At 41.0% G+C, this 25,034-nt stretch overlaps 1 protein-coding gene across 4 annotated transcripts in view; it reads left to right on the top strand.

Annotated features, from left to right (window-relative positions):
• The window catches only part of LRRC4C (leucine rich repeat containing 4C), a 930,888-nt gene that overhangs the window by 625,496 nt on the left and 280,358 nt on the right, over window positions 1-25,034 (top strand). For 2 of the 4 annotated variants that reach the window (XM_065592784.1, XM_065592782.1), the window contains exon 1: window positions 471-633. The exons of the other annotated variants lie outside the window; for them this stretch is intronic. The gene's annotated coding sequence lies outside the window, so the exon portion shown is untranslated. Of the gene's footprint in view, window positions 1-470; window positions 634-25,034 lie in introns of those variants that run through there. 4 annotated transcript variants of the gene reach the window in all.

The raw sequence follows: 25,034 nt of genomic DNA, 5'->3' as shown, positions 1-25,034 counted from the left end.
TTGGAAAAGCCCTGCAGAGGGCTGGGGCTGGGCAAGGTAAAACCCTGGCTGATTGGGGGAAGTGGCTGCAGCTAGTCCACACCCTAATCAGAGCCCAGATGGCCTGTATAAAGAGGCTGGGAGCTAACCCCAAGTCTCTCTGTGTGTTCTGGGAGAGAGGAGCCTGGCTGCAGGGAGCTAGACAAAGAGTACCTGAGTGGAGCAGGGTTGGGGAAAGGCTGGGGAGCTCCAGCCTGGAAAGCCCCAGGCTGCAGCCTGGTATTAGGCCAAGGGGTACTGGGGGTTGCAGAGGGCAGCCCAGGGCTAGTTCAAGGCAGCAGGTTCAACCCCCCCTTGCCAGTGATGAGTGGCCTATACTGCAGTCTGCCCCAGGGAGTTGGGGCTAGTTGGTGACTGGCAGTGGCCTAGTGCTGAGGAAAGGTGGGGATAGTGGGTGGGGGTTCCCCAGGGAGGGGAGACCTAGATCTGTGGGGTACTGCCAAGGGGCAGCATCCCAGCAATAGGGGCACCGGGGTCCTGGGAGTGACACGGGGGCCAGTACAGAAGAGGACAAGGTGGATCATTGGCCTGTAGAGGGTGTTCCAGAGGCTAGTGAGCTAATTCCCTGGACGACCAGCAGGAGGCGCCACAGGGGTGAGTCTGGATCTCTATAATGTACTATGCTGTAAGTGGTATTATTTGTGGATATAGAATCCCATACAAGAGTAAAGTCATTTTAAACATGTTTTTCAGTTCCTAGTGATGAATAGATGACCTGTATGTTAGAGATAACATCTCTAGTTACAGTACAAAGCAGCAACAACAAGACTTCAAGATGCACTTCTAAAACCTCTTTCTTCTTTAACTGTAAAATTCCAACCATGCTTGCTGAGAGCACCATGCAAAATGTCTTTCACTCTCAGTGAAAGTGGAATGTATTGTTTAATAAGGATTTTAACCTATCAGGGTCTTATATTACTGTGGCACTTGGTAACATTGTTATGATTAAGATATTTTATTAATAGCCAAACATCTATCTCTTATAAAATGTTTATTATAGGAGGCAGAGATGGGGAAGATTTGTAAGAGCTGGCCAGAAAATGGAACTCCCTTCCTAGGGATGGGGGGGAAATCAAATTTTAATTATTTCTTTTCTTTCCTGAATTGGGGGGGGGGAAGTCACAAATGTGCCCTCCCCTGCAACTCCCCAAAGGGATTTCCATAAACATTCTATTTTAGGAGAGTCAAAACTGTATTTTTCAAGTTGCTGGCTGCCCTTCTGGAAGTCTTTTCTCAATTTTACTTTCTCCCTGCAGAAAGATTGTGAAATTTAACAAGAGCCTTCCAGATTGGTTGCTGTGGGTTGTGTACCTAGGCTTCCCTCCTCCTGCCCAGCCCAGCTGCTGAAAAAGCAGCTGGATTGCAGAGCAGGCAGAGAGCTGGGGTGCTCAACCTGCCCACCTCCCAGCCCAGCTGCAGCTCTTTGGCTTCCTGCCTGGGTAGCTATTGTCAATTCCACTTCCAGTTTTCCCATGGAAAACTCTAATTTTGCAAAAAGGACATTTTTTGTTTGAAAATTTCTGGCTCACTGTACTTATAAGGCAATTTATCTCCCTGTTAGGACAGGATTTCTCCGAAGAAGTGGGCTGTAGTCCATGAAAGCTTATGCTCTAATAAATCTGTTAGTCTCTAAGGTGCCACAAGTCCTCCTGTTCTTCTTTTTCCATAGAAATAAAAATCCTCCAGCACTTTGCCCAGTCTACTTCTAAATCACCCAAGTAATAGGAATGATGACTTGGGAAACTATTCCACATTCTAATTAGATCGATCTACACTTGATATTCCTCTCATTTAACTTCATTGTAACTTCACTGACATCAGTTGAATTACTGATGATTTACTCCAATGGAAACAGATTCTTGCCCATTATTTGGAATTTTTCCTGATTTGGAAGCTTGGGATGAAATCCTGGCCATACTGAAATAAATGCGAGTTTTACCATTGACTTCAATGTGGTCAAGATTTCACCCTATTTTTATTTTTCTCAGTTTTGTCGTCTTATTAGAAGAAGAGTTCTGATGACTCCAAAACTCTTACCCTGGCTTGCGATTCATCCCAGTATGTCTTGTGACTCATCACTTTCTAAATACTTACCACAATCAGATTCTCTTTTCGCTTACACTATGGTGCAAACCAGGAGTAACTCCACAGAAGTCAATAGAGTTACACTGGTTTTATACTAGTGTAGGTGACAGCAGAATGAAGCCCTTTGATACATGATTAAAGTTAAATGCAAAGAAATTTCTCTTTACAGTACTGAGACATTAATTTGATTGTATTTTGAAGCAAAGTTTAAATTAAAAAAAATGAAAATCTATTGTTATCTACACTAAGCAGTGATTGAATAGTTTCTATTTGCTGAATAAATTGCAAAAGATACTTCTGTCTAGACCTTGAAAAACTAGCATTCTTGTCGATTCTAAGAATGGCTTCATAAGGGCACCGGTACTTACATGATGAAAAATAGCAGCAAGGTAAATATGGAAAAAGCTCCTTTGCCACAAATACAGGGTGTCTCATTCACCTTGATTGTAGCACTTTGTCTTTAGATGGTGGTGATAAGACAACTTGCAGTGTTTTAGGACATGACATTATCACACACAGAGGAGAGTGAAAAGAGAATGAGAAGCTTCCTGACTCTTCTAATGTGTTTCAAATAATGTCAATTAGTGCCTACGTACCATTGCACCAGCCTTCTGCTGAATCACTAAACCTAGGGATCTAAGATGCCCTAACTTTCTTTGTAAGCTTCTAGTCATGTGTATCTCTATAAAAGTTTGTAGTCAGACAGGGAATACTGGATGCCCTGCTTCACATCTTTGAAGTTCTCAGAAGCCACAAATCTTATTGAAGTTCATAGGAGTAAGTCTTCAGCACTTCTAGAAATCAGACTACTTTCGCCCTGCTGTGCAAGTTGCTGTACGAAGGTAACAAAGTGATGGCCCCTGCCCTGAAGAGGTAATCTAAGTACAAAGATTGTGCAGAGCTTTTCACTAGGATAAGTTGTTACATCTCAAACCCTTCTAAGTGTACAGATAACTTTAAGTTGCCCACATTACACATATGGGGAGATTTTCAAAAGCACCTAAAGAATTTAGGTTTACAAACTCTACTGACTTTCAATGGGATTTGTGCTCCTAACTCCTTAGGGTGCTTCTGAAAATTATCCTCCATATGAAATATTCTGAAAGACAGTAAGCTCAATTTTGCTTCAAATATGGACACATTTTCCATTGACTTCAAATGGAGTTTCGATTACACTGCTCTACAGCCAAAATGCTTCTGAAATAAATGTAGTCAAACTTTACTAATTCTGGGTCATTGAGAATGAAAATGATGCTTAAAATTGTTGATTGGCTCTAGTTTTCAAGATATGCTATTGGGTCAGTATATACGACCCTTGATTTGGGAATGGCGGAGGATAAGTGAATTATCAAGGGAAGGGATCTCCATTTAAACCAGAAATGACTAAAATTCATCTTTGACTGGATCTATGAACAAACCTATGACTGGGTTTGGACAGTACTTGCTTTTTAGGCAAAACAATGAATGATGCAATCTGAAGCTGGTATTGTGACATACATGATATGAATTGCATCATGTTATTCCTAGAAGTCATGGATAATGCAATCATAATGAAGTTTACATCATGCTGCTGAACAAATTGCCCTATATCCGCTCTAGAAATCATAGTGTCGTGCTCTCATTTGTCAGTGTTTGGCTAAACAGAAATGTGTCCCTTTGCAAAAATCAAAGTGAGCAGAGATGCCTCATATTTGTGTGAACAGTGCAGATAACTTCTGCTACGTTTGTGGTGAAGTGACTTTTGCATCCCAAAAGCGCAGTATAACCACTATGGTTAAGAAAGCCTATCACCTTTATTTTGGCTGCAAAATTGGAGATCAGGACAAGAAGGTGGGCCCCACACATATGCTGCAACACTTGTGCAACAAATCTTCGCCAGTGGTTGAACAGGAAAAGCTATGCCTTTTGCAGTGCCAATGATTGGGAGAGAGCCAACAGATCATACCGGCAATTGTTACTTCTGCATGGTGCCTCCAGTTGGGAAAGGTGTGTCAAAGAAGAAAAAGTGGACTGTGCATTATGCAAACATTCCATCAGCTACACACCCAGTAGCCCACAGAGAAGGAGTGCCAGTTCCTGGTGCACCAGAATCATTCTCACTTGAGTCAGACGAGGAAGAGGATGAAATTTCTGGCCCTGAACCATCAATGTCACAGGACCCACATTTTCTCCCATCCTCCTCCTCGGAACCACACCTCCTAACACAAGGTGAACTGAATGACCTTGTCAGGGATTTGGAACTACCCAAGAGTAAGGCAGAGCTGTTGGGTTCCAGACTACAGCAGTGGAATCTCCTGGCAGGTGATGTTAGGGTTTCCATGTTCCGTGACCCTGAAAAGGATCTTGTCCCATTCTCCTTCATGGAAGGTGATCTTGTAGCCTGCAACAACATCGATGGTGTGATGGCAGCCCTCAACATCGTTCACGATCCAGATGAGTGGAGACTGTTCATTGATTCATCGAAGACTAATCTTAAAGCTGCTTTACTGCATAATGGCAATGTTTTGCCATCAATTCCATGAAGGAAACCTATGACAACATGAAACCACTTTTGAGGTGCATAAACTATGACCAACATCAGTGGCAGCTTTGTGGCGATTTGAAGGTTGTTGCTCTCTTGCTTGGTCTGCAGACTGGATACACAAAGTACTGCTGTTTTCTCTGTGAATGGGATAGTTGTGCAAGAGATTCCCATTACATCAAGAAAGATTGGCCACTCCGACAGTCATTGGAGCCTGGGAGGAAAAGTGTTCAGCATCCACCACTTGTTGAATCAAGGAAGGTTTTGTTACCACCCTTACACATCAAGCTGGATCTGATGACTAACTTTGTCAAGGCCATTGACAAAACACAAGCAGCTTTCAAGTACCTCTGTGGAAAATTTCCAAGGTTAAGTGAAGCTAAGATAAAGGAAGGTGTCTTTGTTGGTCCTCAGATTCGTGAACTTCTTTGAGATGATGATTTGACCATGCACTGCATGGCAATACATTTTTCTCGGAAACGACAAGGCAGACAACTACAGGTTGTTGGTGGGAAAACCTCCTCAAAGCGTACAAAAGCCTTGGTTGCAACATGTCATTAAAGATTATTTTTTTTTTTTTTTTTTGCACTCATCTAGATTTTTTTTTTTTCCCATCGAACTGCGGAGCAGTGAGCGACGAGCACGGCGAGCGATTTCACCAGGACATTGCAACAATGGAGAAACACTATCAGGGCAAATGGAGCCCATCAATGCTTGCAGACTGTTGCTGGACAGTGACAAGAGATGCTCCATTTAATGAATACAAGAGACAAGCCAAGAAACGCCGAGTAGACACTGAATAGGACTAAACTATGTACATAAAAATTATTATGAAACAAAAGGCAAAAAACTATTATTTATATAACCCTTTTGCTGATTTTTAAAGTGTTACGTAAACAGGACAGGTGAAATATTATCATGTAAAAGCAACCATTAACACATGAAAAGATCTAGGTTTACAATTTGATTAAAACTCTATCCACACAATATACATATACATTTTAATGTAAAAACTTAAACAGTAGCCAATCAGTTGTGTTAACTATCATATTTGAATTCAGCACATCAAAATACATAATAGCACATTTTATCTCTGAAGCAGATGACTTCTCAAATTGTAGACCAGTGGTGGTGTTATTACAGTAGCATATAAAGGTCCCAACCAGGGATTGGATGTGTCAAAGGATTTAATTGTAGTTATCTATCTATCCACCCATATGTGCACAGAGACAGTACACCACTACACAGTACATTTCAATGGCTGATTTTTAGTTCATGTCTCTAGTTTTCTCTAAATTACACCTGAAAAGAGTAAGCAGAGTAATATTTCGTGGTAAACTGGAAAAAAGACTTAACAGCTTGATAGAAGCATAAAGAGAAATGAGAACAACAAAGAAATCAAAGGACACAAGTGTGCCACTGTAATGTGTGACTAGGGCTCAGTCTACAAAAGAGCAGGCAGCTGAGTTTTAAACCACCCTTCCCTAACTAAATTCACACAGGAGAGGCACTAACTACTTAATGGAAGTTCTGGGTGGGAGGTGAATGTGGAAGTGGCTAGTTTTCAGTGGAGCTATGTGAAACATTCTATGTGTAGCCATGCAGGTAAAATTCAACCTTGTTCATGTTTTTAATGTAGACTAGGATCTTAGTAGCACTATCCATCTTAGAGGCTCAGGGTGAGTCAAGATTTTTAAAGCCACAAAGGGCCTAAACTGTCATATATTCAGTAGGGATGGGTGCACAAGGTGGCTTTGATAAAATAAGGATTTACTTAAATCTTTCTGAGGTTGGAAAATGTCAATTTTTAAAAAAACACTTTTAGATATCTTTTGGTGTCCAGGGTCCCAATGTTGAGGCCTCCATCCTGTCTGAGAATTTCAGCTACCATACTACATCAATTTGTTTGAATATGCTCTGGGAAAAACAGAGCAGATTTCTCATAGTGCCTCAATAAAGTGATCGGAGGACATGTACTCTGACCCCAATCCAACGTGTTGTGTGGGGTACTTTGAAATGTCCTGCTGCACTGGAAGAAGAAATAGTAAAAGGAATTGTTCTAGGGTTCTGTCTACTTTGTTGTTTATATTGAGGGGGAGGGTTAAAGCACTGTACCAAACCATTCTATACATTGCTATGCTAACAGCATTTTACCCACTACAGTTACTAACTACGGGTGAACTGTGTATTTACATACTAACAAGCTAACTGTGTAAGTAGAAACAAACATGTTTAGACTGGACAATGTTGCTTGCTGGTTACAAACTCAGTCAAGTATACTGTTGTTTGGAGGGTCATAACTTTTTAATTCTCTCTCCTCCTTTGGCATCAACCTTTCAACCTTTTTTTTTCCCTACTTTCCATCTTTTTGATTTCAGTTTTCACTCTACTTTCATTCACATTCCTGATTTTATCTACATCAAAAACTAACTAAATAAACTGTGCAGATTAAAACTGTTAAACTAAAACAAAACATTCCTTTTTCTATTTTTTTTTAAGAGTGACATAGAAATGAACTACTAGGAAATCTCTCCTCTCCTACTCTGTATCCAAGGAAAGCAGCGAGCAGTAATTAAACTTTGACTGCTAGTTGCCTGGGGACAAACACATTCAATGATTTTGATGGAGTCCACACTTTTGGCTGTGGTTTCTGGTTGGCACAAGTTTAGCCTCAGTGGGATTCTGTATTTGAAATTAGGATAAGAGTTAGTGGAAACTGATTCAAAGTGGCCTGTATTCAGGGTATAAGAATTTTCACAAGAAAATTGTGAACTGAATGTGAAGACTGACACAATATCAGCCTCATCACACAGCACTGTCCACCTGGTAGCTCCCATGTTCAAGGGAATGTAGTAGGGCAGCAGAAAACATCTCTGAAGGTTTTAGGAGTGCAGGGCTCTTTGCAACTTGTTTCTCCATGAGCCCACTCCTTGCCTGATGTAGTATGTCCATCGGTTTTAAAAGGCAGTAAAGCTGGAAGCCCAACTCTGAGGCACCATCTCACTGTTCTAGTCTATGAGGGTTCAGACCAGATAGTGTGCAATAAATTCAGCAAAATTACCCAAAGCTGTTATGTAGCCTTTTTTTTTTTTTAAACCCTAAACCATTTACCAGTGGCATTAAATGTTCCACATGCCTTTGGCTTGTTTGAGCAAAAAAACATCAGCAGCAAGCAAAGGTTTAGCAATCAAAGCATCAGCTGGGATCCTCAGGGTGAGATTCTGTACTGTGACTCCAAGAAGCATAGCTCAGAAGGAAGTTGAGGGGCAGGAGGCAGCACTCACATAGCTCTTTAATCCATCTGTGTGTCCGCCAGATGCTGGGCTGCTCCAGGGCCCCCAGCAGAACTTACACAGATCTGGGGACCTGTCTAAGTTATAGCACTTACCTCAAAATTCCTTTGTCAGTAATTTCCCTGTGTCTAGCAGTCCATGGTTCCAGAATCTCTGCAGTGCTGTATTTGTGACTCTACCCTAAGTTCTGTCCCTGCTATGTCTCCTTTACATCTGGGCGCTTGTGTGTGTGTGTGGGGGGGGTCCTCAGAAGTTGGTGAGTGGGAATCCTCCTTCACCTTGATTCCTGGTCTTTTAGAGCCCCTTTTCACCACTGTGGCCTTTTAATCTGACATAAAGGAGGCCAGAACAGCATGAGGATCTCACCCCTAGATTCCGTATAACCACAGGTTCAAATCTAGACGGGTTGGATTCAGCTCTTCATTCTCCTCAGGAAGATAATCCAAATTCTACCCAGAGTGTGGGTATTTCTGAGAAGTGCAAAATAAAGTTCTGTCTGCTCTACAGGGGCATTAAAGGTGTCTTGGCACTTTTTGTAAACATAAAGGATAATATTCTTTCTCCCTAGGCTTATGCCGTGTGCTATGCAATGGATACTTGCAAAGGTGCAGTTACACTGCAGGGGTTGGAGGGGGGAGTTGGTGAATGGAAGGGTGGATAAAGAGTGAAAATTAATATATCCTGCAGCAACACAGAGGGGAATTTCAGTAGGATAGTAAGAAATTGGTGGGATGTGGGTCTCTCTCCTCCTACAAGGTATATCATGGGACAGGTTGAAACCCCTTTCGGGGTGCCACCTGTTGTATTGGGGTCCCACTAAGCCCTCCTGTTCCACCAGCCTGGGCTCCCTCACCCCGTCCTGTGGCGCACAGACAGGGACACACCCAGCTATAGAATCAGAGTCTACAATCAGCTCTCTGTGGGAAAGCTCAACTCAGAATTTCCCAGCACTCAGGTGCACACACCCTCTGGATGTAAACCCACAATTACATTGGCTTGAGCTGTATAGAGAAATACAACATAAGCTCATGAAATTCACTCCCTCTCTCAATGTGGAGGAAGATACTCACAGTTCTTTCCCCCCCACCACCACCCACACCCACCAGTTATCAATTGCACAAACTGGGTTTTAGAATAAACAAAAAAGTTTATTAACTACAAATGAGATTTTTAAATGATTATAAGGGACAGCAAACAGATTAAAGCAAATTACTGAGCAAATAAAAAAACACACAAACTAGGTTTAATACATTTAAAGAAATTGGCCACAAATAGTAATTTCTCACCATAAATGTTTTATGCAGGTTGCAGAGTTTCTTGAAGGTAAACTGCACAGCTTGCAGCTTAAATCTCCAGGTATACACTCCACAGGCTGACCTTTCTCTCCTGGGTGCAGCCTCTGCCCCTTTCCCCCCAGCTTAGTTCCTTTGTTTCTTCAGGTGTTTTAATCAGTCTTCTTTCTTGGGCAGGGAGGCAGTGGAGAAGAGCCAATATTAAGGGTATGTCTTCACTACCAACGTTAAAGCGCTGTAAAAAATGAGGGGAATAGCTACCAGTAGGTTCCCAACGCTGGTGCACTGTCTATGCTGCCACTTTACAGCACTGAAATGTGTCGCTCAGGGTGGTGTTTTTTCACATCTCTGAGCGAGAAAGTTGCAGCACTGTAAAGTGGCAGTGTAGACAAGGCCTAACTCACTTCTCAGCCTTAAATAGGATTTGCATATGGCGGGAATCCTTTGTTTCCTAGTTTGCCCACCACCCCTTCTTAATGGAAAAACACTAGACGTCCAAGATGGGGTCTAGTACCAGGTAACACAATCACCTGACCCTGCAGTGTCCAAGCAGCATCCCAGGAAACTTCTAAGGAAGGAGGGAGATTAGTATCTTCAAAGTCCTGTTGTTCTTCCTAATGGCCCATTCCAGGCTGATTGCATACTGTCTGGGCATTCCCCAGGTGAAAACAGTTGTAATTATTACATAGTCAATATTTCTAACTTCAGATACAGAAATGATGCATGCATACAAATTGGATAATCACATTCAGTAAATCATAACCTTTTCAATAATACCTTGCATGCCCCATCTTGCACAAAACATATTTTAGTTATGCCATATTCATATCATAAGCATATCTCTCTGAAGAATATGGGACATAGGGTCACAATGTGCACCACTTCCTCCTACTGGCTACGTAAGTGAGTTTCATTATACCACTTTTAATGGGTATAGATTACATAGGGTGCTAATGCTATAACTCAAATGTTAATGTTTACCAAATTGCTAGTAAATTAATATTGTATAAAGGGGTGTGTGTGTGTGTGTGTGTGTATATAGATTAGAATACAAACAGGCAAAGTAAGATAAAAATAACACTACAGTAATGTTTAACTGGAAAATGTACTGTTGTATTTACCATCCGATGTATCTAGTATTGGTGTCTAGATACTACAGTAATTGGTGTATTAAAAATGTCTGTAGTAAGTAGAGAGCAAGAGCTGAGAATCTAGTATGAGAAATCAGACAATGATGGTTTAGAAGTTGGGTATAGCTTTTCTAAAATAGTGCAGAGTTGAAGGTAGCTGATCAGCTGGAGATTGACAGATAGACTGGCAGTTAGTCACCTGATCAAAAACCAGTCCCAGTAGTAAGCAATAAAAGCAGGCTGTGAGGGGGACAACCTCCACCGTAACAGTTATAAATAGGTGTCAAAGTGAACTTTCACTTCTATGTGTTGAAGTCTGTGCCAATCCTTTCAAATCCAAGAAGAAATGAAATAGTACAGAAACTGATGGAATGAAGCTAGCAAAAAGAACACCAGACTTAATATATCTAAGACCAGAACCATAGGCTTGTGATTAGACACAACTGTTTTCAGATATTTAAATCTTAAATTTCATGGTGTTGTAACAAACATGAATATGTATTTTAAAATGGCAAAATGTAAACTTGTAAAGCCTTTAAGAAATCCTGAGTCTTAAACTGAGGGTCCTGAACCAAAAGGGGGTCGCAAGACTATTGTCGGGGGGGACATGGTATTGCCACCCTTACTTTTGTGCTTCCTTCAGAGCTGGGTGCCAGAGAGCAGCAGCTGCTGGCTAGGTGTCCAGCTCTAAAAGCAGCACTGCAGCCAGCAGCAGCACAAGATGGCAATACTGTAGTCCCTCTACAGTAGTCTTGCAACCCTCTTTTGGGTTGAGACCCCCAGTTTGAGAGAACCTGTGTACCTTTGTATAATTTTACCCTATAGTATAGGACATTTTATAGTATTTTGTAAAAGTACACAAGACCAGTTTTCACAAGGAGCGGAGGGAGGAGGTGTCCATGACGCATTTTTCATGGCCATGAATTTGGTAGGGCACCAGTTATAGTGTTGGGATTCATACAGGTTACTTGCCTTACCCCACACCATTATAATACATTTGGTTTCTTTAATTGCTTTATCTGTCCATTCACTGTTTCTCCCTCATGGCGTTCCACTGTTTTTAATCAATTAGTGGAAAAATGCCTGGTCCTGGGCAGCACCGGAGTACGCTGCTCCTAAGCAGAAGCCGCCACACGATTTCTGCATATGAACATTGTCTTTTGAACAGAGTAAGTTGATTGGCATAATAGATATTATCAACCTTTTTATTTCTCATAATTCTAATGTTGTACATGGATGAGCTTCATTTAGCCCTGATATAGCATGAACCAAGCTATTGTGACATAAGTTATGTTCTTGTTGCCGGCACAGAGTGCCCTAGGAAAGCAACAGCGGGGTTCGTTGCCCGGTATGCTTTGCGCCAAAACACACCAGGGTGGAGAAGCAATCAAAGTTTATTTGAGATCTCAAAGCGGTGCAAGGAGACCGGCACGTCTCAGATCAAGCACACCATCATAAGCAGCTTTTTCTCTTTTTATACATTTTGCAGCTAAGCTTTTTCCCTTCTCCCCCCCTTCTCCCTGTAATAGTGTACATTAAGCAAGTAGCAAGCAATTATATTTAAGCAGTTAAATCATCTTGGCGGCTATAAGTCCAGCTTGTTAGTAACTTCTCTTTGAATTATTATCTTGTCCCTTTCCTTTGATCTGTTTTGCCTTTCAGCCAGAAGTATGCAGGCCTCAGGAAAGCAACTGATAACTGGCTGTTACACATTCCGATTTCTGCACCTGGCTTTTGGGGTCGATTAGAGTTTAAACATGGAAGAACTTTGGTTCATTTAGGCCTAGTGCAGGAAGGCTTCATCAACACTCATGGTCTTCCACCCTCCCGAGTTACCTAGGGTTATGCCTAATGACACCAACATTCTGATACAGCATATGACAGAACAGTGACCTGGTCTCCTACCTTCCAATATTTTTTTTTAAGTGACAGCATTAAGTTGGGCAGATAATCACTCCAATTTCTGATAGTCTTGTGGAGTCAGTGACTTGGGGTAGGGAGGAGGAAGTGCATGAGCTGGCCATGGGTAGTGAGGAGGGTTAGAGAATGATAGCAGTCCTTTGCCAGATCAATCATATTGCTGCCCTCTATTTGAGCCATAATTAAAAAATCCTTGTCTTCTACTAAAGCCTGAAAGTTTTCATTTTGACAACTCTCACAACTATTTCCCCCAGCTGGGACATGCCTGCCATCTTGCTGTTCCCCCAGGACTTTCAAGTGTAACTGCAGCAGCAGCTATCTCTACCCTTTTTCTTTCTACTCTGGCCTTTCCTGCTGTGATATGTCTGAGTGATTAATTCCAAAACATCATTTACTTTGAAATCCAGTCAAAACCGCTCCACCCAGTTCTTTGTGGCAATAATTAAATTCTTTACTAACAGGATAATATAGTGAATATCATTTGCTCTATTGTCCATACCATTTCTTAGCCACACTGAAGCCAACTATTCATGATAACTCCTGGGGACTTCTCCTGGCTTTTGTTTGAGCTTGGCTACTAAGGTAATGCATACCTGTCTGGACTGCAATATGTTTTAGAGCTGAGATATGATGCCACTAAAACTCATCCTTACTAGGTTGTAGACATGAGGAAGAGCATTCCATGTGGTTTTGTCTCTTGTCATCTTCACTACCTTAACTAAGTCTGTATCCTCTAAATCAAACAGCTGTGCCTGTTGTGCAGTCCTAGTCCTGTGCATTGCCCCTAGATCACCCTTTTTATTATCCTCACCTTTTTCGGTACTAAAACCCAACTTCTTTATATCAGTGGATGAAAGTGTATCTCCCTTTTCTTGTTCCTTATCTGGGGCAGAGTCAGGGTTTTTTTGTTTTTTGTTTTTTTGGAGGGGAGGCCTCATCATCCAACGCAGGATGATTCCTATCATCCTCTCCTGGATTTCCAGTACCCCTCCTGGCATGTAGTTCCCTTCTCTTTTTCTCTGCCTCACTTATTGCTGCCCTTTGTCTCCTATTTAATGAAGCTACAGGAATTTTAATCTCCTTTTCCTCTTCTATGTTTGGCTCTTTATTATCTAACCAGGGTTCATGCCATTCATAGGCATGTTCCTTGTCATCCCCATAAGGGGAATTTGGGTAAGGAGGCATGGAAGGCCATGTATTTTCAAGCTTCAGTGCCACCATCTGTCCCTTGAATGCATGAGACTCCTCTTTTATAATCTCCTGTTCCTTTCTACATGGTGTATGCAGTGATTTGCCTTGTTCAACTCCTCCCTAGCTACCAGGTAAGCACCTTTGTACTCTTCTGCTTGCTTCTGCCAGGTCAATCTGTCTGTTCTTTTTGCTGTATCGGATCTGGTTCCTTTATTTTCTTTACTATTTTCTTCTTTATTTCTTTTAAGCTATGTGCTAGAGATGCATTTAAGCCACTTGCATTTTCAAACTGTAATAATTCCACATTCTGTCCTTTCTCCCTTTCAAGGTTCTCCTTTACTTTCTTGAGAGCCTTTTCCATATCTGTAACTCTATAATCTAAGGCTTTACAGGCAATAAACCAACATTGTACAGTCATACCTTTTATCTTGGTCTTCGACTTTTTTCCTACCTTGGATGCAAACAATAAACACATGACTCCACAGGTCAGAGTCTTGGACCCTGACCAGCACAATTGAACCCCTTCATTGTTCAACTGTATATTTACAAACAATTCAATACTCTTTATTATTTATTTATTAGTATTACTCCTATTAGCTAGTATTTTATTCTTTATGGTATTTAGTCTAATTAGCATTTCAATTTACTTTTTTTCTTATATTCCTTATTCAGTAGTATTTTTCTCTGTTCTTGCATTTTTTATTCAAGATTTTCTTTAACATTCTTATTTTCCAGCTCTCCCCCACCCCAAAGGCTCCATGCTGCAAGGGCTCTGTGGTGCTTTATACATCTGAACTGGCCCAGCCAGAGTCCAGATCTCTACACTGTTAGCTATTTCCCCGATAGGTAGATTGCAATCCTGCTCTGTCACGTTTCAGTCAATAGTATGGATATGAGGCCCACTCAAGGTGCCAATTTGTTACCAATTCAGGTTTAATCTTGTTTACTAATTGAGGAGACCTCCAATACCTACATGTGAATGATATTTGTTCATCAATTAGTACAGCACATAACAGAAAGGTATATACGTTAGCAAGTCTATGGAACCAAAACTTGCAGACAATGACAAAGATGACAGACTGATCTCAGTTTTGTCTAGTTCAGCTGTTTGCATATTTTTTGGACTACTTACAGCTAACTTGTTTACAATTTACAACTTCCTCTTTGCTATCATCAGAATAAAAATATATTTGCATGGTACATTTCATAAATTGCCAAGTTCGTGATCACACATCTGTTTAATCATAACCTTTACCATTAGTGTATTTGTGCCTTTCTGTTTTTGTGATTAGTACATTCCTTGCAAAATCATTTTGTAACTCAAACAGCGTACTGGACTAAAGTTTTCACAATCTAGCATTTCCACATACTACAGCCATCAACAGCCTTCTTAAAAATCTCGGGAGTTTGGTTCACCAGTAGGCTTTATGCTTACTACAGATCTGGCCTATCGGTCAACATTGCACATATTTGGTATCTTTTCTGCAATGATTTCGAAATGCTTAATTAAGACTCAAAATATCCCTGCAAAGTAGATGGTATCTCCATTTTACATATAGGAAAACTTAGTCATGGAGAGGCTTCATAAGCTGTTAGTCATCACCCTGAATTTGTGGTAGAACGAGGAATAGGACTCACTCCCAGACTTCTGCCATAACCACTAGATCGATCTTTCTATCTGAAATGGTTATTCTGTGCCTAAATCTGTCTACTTCACCGTGTGTTGTCATCTAAACATAGCAAGGTGAGTGCAGACTAGGTGTAAAATGCTATTAAACCAAAATTCTCTACTCACTTGCACCAGTAGTAGGAATTTGCACCTATTTTGTACACATACTTACTCCATATGTTAGTATAATACTATAAAATAATGTTAGACTAGCATAAAACTGATATAACAGAGTGGAGAATAAGATCTTTTGTGTCCAATTATAAATGACTCCACATAATGCAAGGCAATGGAGAACAAGACCTACTGGGTGGAGAGGCACTTTCTTTCTAGACTACAAACAACAGCATGGAATCAAAAGGAACATATGTGGGTAGCTGTAGACTATTGATACTCCTTAGATGTATGCTAATTGAATTCACACTGTAAATAGGATGTTTAGAAGGTGGCTGTCATGCACCTTCTGAGCTTCTGTTAGAGTTAGGATGGGACATGGACATTGAAATGAAGAATGTTAAATGTTACCAAAGCATTAAGTAGGACCAAATATTTAAGAAACCCACAGTCAGACCATCTATGTAATGGAGAAGCTTTCTCACCAAATTCATACACAAGAGAAGTGCCAAAATGAGGGTGGGTTTAGAAAATTTAGAAATTTGGTCTCCCTCTCTAGTGTACTCAGAGGAGAAGGGCTCCCCAGCCAGCAACCCAGAATCTTTAGTCAGGTTCTTTGAATGTGAACCTGATCCTGAATAAGTAATGCATGCAAGATGTAGTATGTTAACATTTGATTATAACTTTGCCTTTAAAAAAAAAAAGTTAGTCCAACTCCACCTCCTAGCTGATACCAAATGGAGACTGAAAAACAATTCATTATAACCAAATTATTAGTTTTGGCATATATCATAAAGACAAAATACTGACATTAAAGGAAGGCACTGTAGTAACAGTTGTCATGCCATCTGAGTTGCTGGTCTTGAATGGGATACCTCCAAGGAAACGTCAGGTGATGCAGGAAGTGCTGCTGGTGATGCAATAGCTGTCACTTTCCCCTCCGAGTTGGAATGTAATTGATGGCACATTTGTGACCATGTGTAGTCTCTACAGATTGAAACTCCATGGTACTTTTCCCAAGAGTATTGGTGCCCCATCTCCAGACCAATTTCTAATCCTGATAATTATATTCTAGCTCCCTTAATTCCTGTGTAGCTTCAGTAATGATGAGTATGGGACACTGAATTGTTAAACAATATTATTATTTTGTCTGTAAGGTAGCTGTATTTTAGTGGTCGGTTGAGAGAGACTGTACTTCTTTAGCGGGGAAACTTTTAAGATGAAGCCTTGGTCTCCCTATCTTTAAAGTGAGGTAATAATACTTACAAGAGCCTACCTCAGAGGACTGTGCAAGGATTGTGGAGTGGTTATAGAGTTCCTGGTCCTCCACAGATGAACAGAACATGTTGCATCAGGGCACTTAATAAACATAAGAACTGCTTGGCTAGAGGGCTCTCTAGTTGCTGCTTAACAGATGGCCCTTTGTGTTTGTCCTCACACAAGGATTAAAAAAGCACTAGCCAGATATTAGTTAAACTAAAGGTGCTGTAGTATGAAGTACTTTGGGATCCTTCAAGGCAAAAGGTATTGTATAAATATAACTGACAGCTCTAGACCTTGATGGTCTGACACCTTTTTGAGACTCATCCAAGACTGTCTTCCTATACTATATTTGGCATCCTCTTTTTTTTTTTTTTTTTTTTTTCCACTTGAGGAACCTGTTCAGTGATCAGCATGGTCCATCTGTCTTCTCTTCAAAAGAATAAAATGTTCTGACCCATAAGAATCATTTGTGAATCATGATCCTGATTGCCAGATGTCCTGATTAGTGGCATGTTCCATAACAACCATGATTCTGAAAACACTTTGCCCCATGTGTCCCTGAGTTACTTGTATCTTTTGGGGAGTTTGCTTGAAGTATTTCTGACTCTCCTATCTCAAGGACATGCTTAAGATGGAGTAATACCTTGCTTAAACAATTTTCTTTGCAATTTGATGTGAGGAAGAGGCATCCCTGTGTAATTCTTTAATCAATTACAATGGATCTAGTGACCGGGAAACTGGTCCGGGAAAAAAAATCCTTACTTCTAGTATCTATGTTAAGACTGGAAATAAGAAATAAATTTTTAACAGTGAGTAATTAACCATTTGGAACAATTTACCAAGGGTCGTGGTGGATTCTCCATCACTGTCCATTTTTAAATCATGACTGGATTTTTTTTTCCCAAAAGCTATGCACTAGGAATTATTCTGGGAAAGTTCTATGACCTGTGTTACAGGAGTTCAGACTAGATGATCACAATGGTCCCTTCTGGCCTCGGTATCTATCAATTTATTTTTATAAAGCATGTATGTACTGTGATAGTTGCCAACACAGGGATGTTCAGAGCTAAAAGCACAGCTCTTGTCAGTTTTTAAACACCGGGCTTTAACAGTCACATTCTCTGTGGATCAGGCACTGACAAGGACCCCTACAAGCAAGCTGAGTAGTGGTTTACTTATTTCCATTGGACAGAGGACTTTTTTCCCAAGGATGTGAGGCCCACATCAGGCAAGCCCCCACTTATGGGACAGCCATGATATTAGCCAACACCAGATTGATCTGGAGACCTTGGAAGTATATTAGTCTTTACAGTTTGAGCAATAGTCAGGTTCTGTACCTATGGACTATGAAAGAATAGCACAGTGATAAGGCAGCTTTCCTCACCAGTCTGATTGTCCAATTGAATACAAACAGAAAACAACAACTTCCAGCTGGGGTCTTCTACTCAGCTACTAGTCCCAGTGCTCATTAAACTGGAGTCTTCAATCTGCAGTCCAGTTCACTCCGTCCCAACTGAACCACTTGCTAACTTTTATAATCCTATACTGTCTTTCCCTCTGTGTTATAACTGACCAGGGCTGGCTAGCCCCAGTCCTCTGGCTCTTAAAGGATCAGGCCACCATGCTACAAGCAATCCTCTGTGGATTGGGCACACAAGTGTAACACACACTGACCAATGTGTTACAATAGCACACACAGAACTGAGTAGGGAAAGGAGGTGAAGAGAGGAGTAAAGCAAAAGTGACTGGGAAGAGTGTAGGAAGCAAGTGGGCAAGTTGGAGAAAATGAGGACAGTCATAGGTGGAGGCAAATTATATAAGGGCTTGTAGGTGATATTGACTTGATTCTGATGTGGTTAGAGGTAGGAAGACTTTGACAATTTCTAGAATACAACCTCTAAAATGTCAAACTAGCTAAATTTTCCCCTCAGTATTTTTTCCTTTTCTCACTCTTCTCCACTTACGGGTACCAGAGAGGAATGAGATTGGAAGCAATGTAACACCAGGACAAAATATATTCATAGTATTTTGTTCTGTCCAGAGCAGAAAGTACCATAAATCTCACACGGAAAGGTCTGTTTTCATGTGATTTCCAACTCTGTATTTCTAGACTGAAGCAGTTCACTTAAACATCTGAACTTTCCATGTACTTAGCTTATTATAGTTTCCATACACATCACAACCACCTATTTTTACTCGCAAGCAATTTTATTTTATATTAAGGAAAACAACAACGAGACCAGCAAAGCAAAATCTCCATAAGAGAGCAGTGTGCATGTGTGTTTCCTCCGTAAAAGACTGCAGCAACTTCATGATCAAAACCGTTCCTGTCTCTGCAGGCATGCAGAACCCTTAGAAATGGAAAGGTGCAGTACACCAGCAGTGTGATCACTGTTTCATAATTTACATATTTATGCCTTTTCAGGTTCATTTATTACCTGTGAAAATACCACACACAGAGCGTGAACTACCCCATATTATTTCTTAATAACTTGTGTGCTTTGTGTCTGCAAAGCTGCTGATTCAAATTAATGGGAGGACTTTTCAAAGTAGAAGTTAGAAATGCATCTCCGTGCCTTGGAGATGCCATGCTCATGAAAGTGTTGTGAGTTTCCTCAATAACTATGAGGCTGGACTATCGTTTCCTTGAAAACAAATTGCAGCTGATGTGATTCTAGCTGACTGTTAATGCTCCATCAAGCAACAGGGCAGACTATGAAGACATAAATTATCATATGTTCATTAGGTAAATTAAATGACACTTTCAGGGTTGTGACTTGAAAGTGTTACAGTGCAAATGAGAGGAAAATTTGGGGGTAGGAGGAAAAGAGCAAGGAATCTTGTATCCAGAAATAAGGTCAGCTTGTCATGTCACATAGCAGGAGGCCTTTAGAATGCAAGGCACAGGGACACTACATCGGGAATAAGTTTGGCACTAGGGGGCCGGTTTTTAATGCTATTTATTTGTCCCAAGAGGCAGATAGTGGGTTTTTCAAAAACACCAATACACCTAGATTCCATTAAAATCTATGGGAGTTAGGTGCCCAGTGGGATTTTTGAAGGTGCCTGTCCCCATCTTTAGGCACATAAATAGCTTTAATAGATCTGTTCATAGATGACAGGAGAATGATCCTGTGGACACGAGGAGGTCTTGTAACAGCCATCCTTCCCCCCACTGGTGGTGAAGCATTGATAGTGATCCCAGGTCAAGTCCATGATTTGCCCTCCCAGATGAAAAGAGTGGGAGTAGATAAAAGGTCCAAGGGAAAGATTGAGATGTGTGGGACTCCTCACAGCATCTGAGTGAAGCAGGATGCAACAAACATATACAAAATGATTGTCTTATAAAAATCTGGCTCAGTAGTTTAGGAAGTTGGGTTAATAAGGGTGGGAGGGGGGACTTCATGACTTTTTCTACAGTGTAGTAAAAAATCTGACATGGAGAGAGAGAAAGCGGATGAAAAGGAACACAGACACATGAGTAAGCAGTGTTGCTAGTTCTTGTTGTTTTTATTGCTAGCTTTGTGATATTTGGCAGTTTTTCTTAAAGGCCCAACTCCAGGAGTCAAGTGATTAGATAAGAGCTCATGGGTTGGGTTGGGTTTTGTTGATGTAAGATTCTGGTCCTTGAGCTTACAAGGAAAAGCTTGAAAATGTGAGGTGAATGTACCCTAAAGGCTCAAAACCAAAACAAAATAAAGAACCTGAAGTTTTATTTTTAAACTCATGATTTTAAAGATAATCTCATAGGTTTTCCCCTCCTCCCCCCCCCCCCAACTATCATGTAATTTTTGAAAGTGTGGCAATGCTGAGTAGGAGAGACCAAGAAGGGAAGGAAGGGGAGGTCTTGATTGGGCTGCCAGGCAAGTGCCCAGTTCGCCAGTCCATTCAATGGGCAACTGGGTGGCCCATAAGATGTCTTTTTTTCACTGTAAACCCTTCTGTGTAGCTCATGGCAGCAGCAGAGTCTGAAGAAGAAAGCTGCCCACGGTGCACTGAGTCATCAGAGGAGATTAGAACCAAAGCACTATCAGTTATTACGCTCTTTGCTGCTTCTTGCAATGTGTACTGCTGCAGATGGCCCTGAGGTGTTGGGTTCCCAATACCAGGCAGGAGGCCAGAGTGCATAGAGTAGGAAATACCATCCAAGTTCTAGTGAGTGCCAGTGCTTACCATCCCAGGACAAGCTTCAATGACCCAAGTGAAGAGGGTTGGAGCTGCAACTAGAAAAATTAGACAATCTGCCTGTGGGGATCAGGGCTGGTAGTTTCTCCCACATCAGCTCCTTGATATGATTGGGGCAGTCCTCAGAGGGAATCCAGATTGAATGTTCCTCATGCAGCACTCTTACTCCTCAAGTCAGAGTAGAAAAACTGCTCCAACTTTCACCACTTCCAGTTATCCAATAGCCTGTCTGAAGCTCTCATGACCTCTTCCTATGCAGTGAAGCTGGAGATGTGTGTGTATACATGCTGTGAGTGCATGTGTATGTACTTGGAGTACATATGCAGCATAAGTGTAGGTAGTGTGTGCAGGGGTAGAGCATGCCTAATTTCTACATATCATGATTCCTTTAGCTGAATGTCAAACTGAGCTGATTAGAAAACAGGTCAGGGATTGGGAAAAATCACAAATGTTAGGAAAAAATTACTTCCTTTGCTCGAGTTTTGTTGGGTCATAATTTCCCAACCAAGTCACTGCTCTCAAGGGAGATAATTGTGATGGGGTAGTTTGTTGTGGGAATCCTTGTCTGCTAGTTGAGGGGGAAAAAACCGATGGCTAAACTCCCTTTAATGTAAAATTTCTTGGTCTGCAATCTACTGCTTTAGACATCTATTCACTTTGTCACTAATGTCCCAATCCTGCACAAGGATCTCTGAAGGGAGACTGTTACACCAGCACAGATCCCCACTGACTGCAGTGAAGTAGCCATGTGAGCAGAGGAGTCCACCTCTGGCGAGTATATTGCAGGATCGGGTCCTATGGTTGTCTGTGCTCTATTTCTAGGGGTCAAGACATTTATTTATTCCATTGTGGATGGCTGTAAAAATGCCACCACTGACTTGCTTATGATTGTGTATAAATAGGAAGGTGCTTGAAAAGCCACGGGAAGCCATTACTTGTCTTATTTTTAAGATATAAATTATAGATTTAGGGGAAAGTGCCATTTGTAATGTGTTTTAATGAGACATCATGCTTCCTTTTGTCATTTCTGCCAAAGCCTGGGAAACTGAACAAGAATGACTGTTTCTGAGAAATGACAATCAACATTTGGGTAAATGAGGATGAACAGAATTATGCTTCAATCTTGTGTCAATAAAAAATGGCAGACATTTAAAGTCAATTCCATGACATTTCCTAAAGAGATGTAATTGACTATTTTTAATCTGATTAAAGATTATCTCTCTCAGCCAACAGGCAGGTATCACAATTTGAAATGAGGAAAAAATATAAAAAAGAAGGGTGTATCTAACTACTGATAAAGAGGTTTGACCAATTTGGCCTAAAGTAGCCACTAACTTTGGGTGTCTAACTTTAGCCACCTTGGTCCACGTTTTCAGAGATGCGCTCAATTGTAGAAGAAATCATTGGGAACTAAGAATGCTGAGCTCCTCGGATGTTCAAGTCCCAGGTGTCTCATGTTGAGCACCCAAAAAGCAGTGGTCACTTTGAACATATTGGCCTTTACTACTGTTACTGTACTTTGCATTTGTTTGCCACCTTTCATGCAAAGACCTTGGACTGTTTTACAATTTCTAGTCAAAACGTGTGAGAGAATGATAAAGTGCTTATCCTGTTTGTAAATTGGGGAAACTGAGGCATAGATAACTATCTTCCCTGTGGCTTTGTAGTGAGTTAGTAGTAAAGCTGAAAACAGAACCCAGGAGTCCTGACTTCCAGTCACCACTCATAAGAGTAGTACACTCCTAATCTATGCTTGATAAATGGATTATCAAACAATTCTGTGTTAGCACCATAGCTTATATCCAATTACATATGGTTAGGGATTCTTTGGAGACACTGAAAAAAGAAATCATCCTCTGAACCTGCCTAGATAGTATTCACTCAGCTAGGAGCTCTTAAGAGACTGATATACAGAAGATAAGGGGACCTCTGGAATTCTTCTAAGTACATGCATAGGCAGTCAAATGGTATCTCTATTTACACTAACATTTCATTTATATACCCTTCTTATGACTATACAATAATCTCCCTATCAGATGCCACTTTTCTTGCCCAGCAAAATTATTTCACATGCATTTAAATGAGAAAGGTATAATAATTATATGTGGAAAGATCTCCTATGCCTCTGAAAAAGATGCTGCATTCAACTAATACAGAACTGACAAAATGAAGATGGTGTACCTTGCATGATGTAATTTGAGGAATGGGGGTGGCAGGTAGACATGCCATTTTTATTTCTTTACATGAAATCTGTCTATCTTTGCTCTGGACATAGTACAAATTTTAAATCACAATCAGGAACAATATCCTTAATCCTGAAAACAATTAAATTAAAAATGCAAGTGCTCTCAGCCAAACTAAAATATTTCAGTTAGGTGGTCCATTTAATAACATAATATGCCCTGAATTACCAGCACAAAACAAACTTGTATAAAATCTATGACAAGAAACAAGTACACACCAAACAACCCAAATCACTCACATTGCTCCTCTGGTCATACATGCCTACACAGTGAAGGGTGTCAAGATATGTACTCTAAGGATTAGCTAGCATGCTATAGTGAATTGTCATAGTATAGACATACTAGATACTGAGCCACTTATAAAGATAGGGACATAGATCCAAAACAGTGTGTGTGTGTGTGTGTGTGTGCGGGGGGGGGGTGACCATATAGCAAGTGTGAAAAATCGGGACAGGGGGTGGGGGGGGTAATAGGATTCCATATAAAAAAAGCCCCAAATATCGGGACTGTCCTTATAAAATGGGGACATCTGGTCACCCTAGGTGGGGGTGGGGGTATAATTGGGTATTCAAAGAATGGAAATAACAGGAGAGATGGAAAATCCCACCCTCCTTAGTCTATGCATTTATCCATGCATCAATATCAGTGCCACCTCTACATACTAATAGTACCATTAATATTCATCACTGTCTTGCTTTAAATTTGCAGATAAAATGAATTGGCCAGCAGAGTCAAAAAAATACACCCCAAGTACAGTTCTGCACTATTTATTTCAATTACAGGTCTGAGGAAAGAGCACTGCCATTTCAAAGAGAAAAGGTTTCTAAGGGGAGTTTCGGATGGAACTCATAGAAAGTTCTGATGAATATTTAAACACAGCAGCTGCTACTTGAAGAATGAATCTGTTGAAAACAGTGATACTACTGTAGTTTAGTATGAGGCCTAATGATGGCCTAGTATGGGGGACGACAGGGTTTCCTCTGAAACTTTCCAAGAATGAAAACACTTCCCACACAGACAGTTGATTAATTTGAAGAGGCACATTGGTTCTTCCCATATTCATCTATCCTGATATAGTCTTGGGTGAACTGGGTGCTAAGTGATGCACTATATGGAACAGCACTATTGGGGTGGGGAAGGGGGAGTGTCAAGATGGACGAAAAAGGCAAAAAGAGGGAAGGATTGGTAGGCAATAAGGATTGTTTCTCATCCCTATAGTCCTGGATCCTCTTGTTCTTGGTGCATTGTGCATTTTCTTCAATACAAGCTTGGGAAAGGTGGCGGGGAGCTCACTTTAAAAAAAGAAACAAACACTTAGACATGAGAACCAGAGTTCAGCAAGGGCCTGAGATAATTAATCCAGCAAAGAGTAGACATGGGTTTCACAATCTCCCACAATAGATCCCTTGAGATAATCATCATTAGCAGAACTTTCAGAATGTGTGTGATTCATTTCCTTAAGCATGTACATTACATGGTAATGTGCTGTTTGATCAGATTGCCCTACTCAGTAGGCCCTGAAGTATTTGCCCAGACATTCATTTTCACAGTGCCTAGTTCCCTCTTGGAAATGGCTGCAGATTTGGATGCTCAACTGGTGAGTGAAGATGATTCCACAAAAGTGCCTGAATATTATTGTTAAATCATGGACATCACTGCAGAAGATGTCTGTTAATTATGCCAAGAAGAATTTAGCAGGTGTTATGTGGGGTACACACATTAAATAGCCTGTTGATAACCCTCCCTTTCAACTTGTGAGTCTCTAAAGAGTAGTCAACATCAGCTGAATCTCATTCATCCCTCAAAGAAAAATCAGCTGGAGACAGAGAATAATTACAATCCCTCTTATTTCCTGTAAAGAATGGCCTAAATTACTCCTGGGGGAACTCTGCATGATGCTGCCCACAGGGACTGCCTCCCTACACCACAGAATTCCTGTGCTTCCCTGCATAAAACAGCAGGGAAGCTAAGCAGGGGTCCGACCATGGGTACAGTTTTTTGGGGGGCAACAGAGGTGAGGCATGTGGGGCAGATAGCGTTACATGCTACTACCCCCCCACCATTTCTGCAAGTGCAGAGCTGGCCAGCT

The sequence above is a fragment of the Chrysemys picta genome, chromosome 4 (assembly GCF_011386835.1).
Source record: "Chrysemys picta bellii isolate R12L10 chromosome 4, ASM1138683v2, whole genome shotgun sequence".
Lineage (NCBI taxonomy): Eukaryota > Metazoa > Chordata > Testudines > Emydidae > Chrysemys > Chrysemys picta.
This window is presented reverse-complemented; position numbering and strand designations above follow the sequence as displayed.